The sequence below is a fragment of the Hylaeus volcanicus genome, chromosome 9 (assembly GCF_026283585.1).
Source record: "Hylaeus volcanicus isolate JK05 chromosome 9, UHH_iyHylVolc1.0_haploid, whole genome shotgun sequence".
Lineage (NCBI taxonomy): Eukaryota > Metazoa > Arthropoda > Insecta > Hymenoptera > Colletidae > Hylaeus > Hylaeus volcanicus.
Window position 1 is genome coordinate 712,145 of NC_071984.1, and position 4,565 is coordinate 716,709.

The 4,565-nt window shown below is 30.5% G+C and overlaps 1 protein-coding gene across 1 annotated transcript in view; it reads right to left on the minus strand.

Moving 5' to 3' along the window:
- Positions 1–4,565, minus strand: part of LOC128881952 (uncharacterized) — a 164,891-nt gene that overhangs the window by 98,566 nt on the left and 61,760 nt on the right. The window lies entirely within an intron of this gene.

The window sequence follows — 4,565 nt, forward strand, 5'->3', positions numbered from 1 at the left end:
AGGAAAAAGTTGTTTCAAATCACCTCCCGAACCACCTCTTTCAAGGTATTATAACATTTTTGGGACACCCTGTATACAGAGAGTGGAGGTGATTTGAAACAACTTTTTCCGTAGAGAAAATGTTGTTCGAGGCTTCGTTACGGAGTTATTAACAGAAAACCCCGGACCAATCAGAGCGCGAGTATGCCAATGGAGCGCCCGCGGTAGGCGTGAACTACGCGCGCTAGGCGACCGCCCTCCACTGACATCCTCGCGCTCTGATTGGTCCGGGGTTTTCTGTTAATAATTCCTTAACGAAGCCTCATACGACATTTTAGCAAAGGAAAAAGTTGTTCAGAATCGTCTCAGCTACCCCCCATTTCCGGGTCTTACACTAATTCTGGGACACCCTGTATATCTCTTATATGTAGCGTAAATTATGTTATAGATATCATTCTTTAGGATCAGAGTATAAAATATACAACCCACGATTGATTATTTAATTCAATTGCTTTGTGCAATGCAACTATCTAAACTGTCTAGAATGTAATCGCCACAATAATAGATAAAAACGAAAATATATTTGAAGAAATATTAATGACGCCTCGTCTGTGTTTCAGATGTTATAAATTGTACATTCACAGCAGAAAGTAATTCTCTTACTATTTCGTTAAATAATACGCAATAGGTTCCTGACAGTGTTATGTATACATAACCTTATCATTCAATCTTAAACCATTTCCTTTGTGTTCATAAGTCATTTTTATTTTAATTTAACGTAATTAATTTCCAAATATTTATCAGCTTTTCATAAAAAAAATGTTTCAGGGATTTATAATCCCTGAATAAATTTTGTATTGCACCAAATGCAGATTTCTGTAAATATTTAATAGAAAAATAGAATATACCAATCTTCAAACTTTTACCGGTTTTTGTTAGTACCTATTTTAGCCAAGATTTCGGGGAGAGAAGTTAAATAAAATTAGCGTCAATGCCTGCGTGTTCATCAATCGCTTCGTCTATTTCACACATACTCTATTTAAAGGTAATATCCGCATTGACAGGCAACGTGACCTTTGGAATCATGCCACGATTATCTCCTGTCGGAGATAGCGAATGAAAAACAGAGGGGCTCCGTCAAGCAAACTCTAAATATAATAAATCCTTAATGCAAAAATATTCTAAATATTCAAGTGATTAGATCTGAATACTTAACTAAAGAATTCTTACTACTGAAAAAGATGTACATCTTAAACGTCTCTCGTATTTTCATACTATTACAATAATAAAGTAGAAACGAGCAAACTTTAATTCCAATGATAGCTGAGGGATAAAAACAATCTATAATAATTTATTCGTGATAATTATTGGGTCGAATTCCTTAATTTATGTTCTTTAATTTAAATCGAAATCTTTATTTAGCGAGTAACGAATAAACAGTTAGTTCATTGTCTACAGATTCACACAAAAAAAAAAAATATAGTAATTATACCAAAAAAGAATAAATATTTTAAAAAGGTATACGAATATTTTACATTTTTTCCTAGTATTTTCGTCATCAAATGTTTACCTCAATTTTTGTATAAATATACTTGGATTATATGTACAATATATATAAAAATTACAAAATTATAAATTACTTTCAAAATTTTTAATTTGTGCATACGTCAGAATGGTTCAATAAGATTGATAATGGAAATAAAACTGAAGAAATAAAACTGATATTTCGCCGAATTGCAAGCGAAACTTATAGAAACAAGTATTAATTCAAATATTACCACAGAAGGTTTGAGGCGGACGGTGGAGCAGTGCGTAGCGTAGAAGACTACCACGCGGATAACCCGGGTTCAAATCCTGTACGATTTGAAAAACAGTTTTTTCATGTGCGAATAAAATTTAAAAGCATCGGAAACTTCTGTGGCGTAAGATAAATAATAAACAAAAAAAATGAGATAATGAGGCAATCAGAAGTGTCTGTAAGAAAAAAGTATCAGAAAAATGCAATACGTATGAGCGAGATATAAAGTAGCTTTGTGTAAATACTATCCCCATAAAAAAATTACGCCAAGTACATGTAAAAGACTTAAGGAGTATTCACACAAAAATAGAAAAAAGTAGCTCTGTAAACACTATAAAAACAAAACAAACCATAGAAGGGATAAGAATTCTTAAACAAACAAAACTATTAAGCCAAATTTAGACAAACCAGAAATTCATGTAGTTGCTAATAACTGAAAAATAAATAAAAGAAAAATATAATATAATAAAAAAAAGAAAAAATTCTTAGGAATAAAATTTCACTCGTTTCTACTATAATTGATCCGATGTTGGTTTTTCAAATGTTGGTTATATATATGAAATTTGACAAGCATGTACAGTGTGATAACAGACGATGTTACCCTGTAAAGGGTTAAGGCTGACCGAGACGTTATTCAGCGGTCTTAAATCATGATAAAGGACGTACTAAAGGGTTCTTAAATTGCTTCTTTACGAGACCGGCGCGGGCTATTAATACGGAAGTGAGTTTGATGAGCTTCAAAGGAAAAAAAAGGAAAAAGAGCAGAGAAAAGCAGAAAAGGTCCGAGAACAGGAAGATAAATATCTTTTGAACTGTGGTATTGTACGTTGGATCTCTAAGGACTTTAATCCTTTTTTAACTTTAATGGTTTCTCAATTGCCAAGAGCTTCAAATTAATTTAAATAAAGTGTACTGAATTATAAAGGAGGAACGTTTATAATTGCTTTTTAAATCCTGTTTGTAGAAAAATGTGAATATGCGAATTTTATTGAATATTATTATATTTTATTTAAAATAGAAGAATAATATAAAGAAAGAAAATTGTTTAATTAGTTATGATTTTTAAATACTTATTTAATTTGAACGATGATATGAATAAATTGCTATTTGCAATATGGTCGTTATATATGATTAAATGGATTTGTATATAATATTATATTTTACATAATAATTACTGAATTCTTTTATTCGATTTCATTAAGTGAAATTATTATTATCAAATTATTTACTACATTAAAATGATCAATTATTACAACCAAAATATAACATTATATATATTTCTAATCAAATTATATATTTTTAATAATGTAATACGACATACTTGAAATAAAAATTATTCAGTTAATTTGTTTCTCATCACTAATTGAAATTCTTCACTTAAAACAAAGATTATTCATCGAAATGATCAATTATTACAACCAAAATATAATATTATATACATTTCTAATAACATTATATATTTTTAATAATATAATACGACATACTTGAAATAAAAATTATTGAATTAATTTCTTTCTCCCTAATTGAAATTCTTTACTTAAAAAAAGAATTACTTATAAATTATTCATTTATAGAGCTAATTTTTATCGTGTGAAATATAACGAGAGGTTCGATTAGACTGATAAAACACGTTCGAAATATGTATATTAATCTTGAATCAAAATTTCCGGGCGGAAAATTGTCTGCGAGCGGAAATGAGTAGAAGCTGACAAACGAAAATAGCGTGCAAGTTCTGCCTCGGCATACACGTATATTGCATTTTCGTGCAATCTGTGGAGCGGTAACGCGACACCTTTATGTAATCGAAGACCGGCGATGTACACGCTGTTTTGTGTTTTCATCTGATATTACAGTTTTCGCGGCTCGTTGCTAATACTTCGTGTTTCAAATCCTTCGAAATGTCGAACAGCATCGAGTAGTGCAGCGCTTCCACTAAGAGAACGCGTATTTATTTACGTACACGTATAATGAGTCACTGGCCTTCTAATTTGCAACCGTTAAACTTTACTTGAACCATGCTAAATAATTAAATTATCTAGTGCTGGTATTCTTGAAGTGATCAATTGAGAAATTGAATAAGTTGTAACGATACAAGTAAAGTTTATAATATTGTGCAGATAAGAAAAGAGAATTACTTTAGTTTCGTTATTATACTACATATGTATGTGTCATATTTAAAAGTACTATGTAAGTACTATGCCATATATGTAATTTTTATGTGTAGGATATTATTTGAGGTTTGTTTAAAACGTTTTTAAATTAAGTATGTTATATATATGTAAATTATGACGTTTATATATTATAATAATATATTATATAATCAATGTTATTGATATACGGTATATTTAAAACGTTTTTAAATTCTGTATGTTATATGTATGTAAATTATGACGTTTATATATTATAATAATATATTATATAATCAATGTTATTGATATACGGTATATTTAAAACGTTTTTAAATTCTGTATGTTATATACGTAAATGATAATTGTATAAATGTAATACAGTAATAGTAATAACAATGTATACAAGGGTGTCCCAGAAATGTTGGAAGTCATTGAAAGGAATGGTTTGGGAGGTGATTTGAAACAACTTTTTCCTTAGCGAAAATGTTGTCCGAGGCTTCGTTAAGGAGATATTAACAGAAAACCCCGGACCAATCAGAGCGCGAGTAGGCCGCGGTAGGCGTAGGCTAGACGACCGCCCTCCGCCGGCATCCTGGCGCTCTGATTGGTCGAGGGTTTTCTGTTAATATCTCCTTAACGAAGCCTCGGACAACATTTTC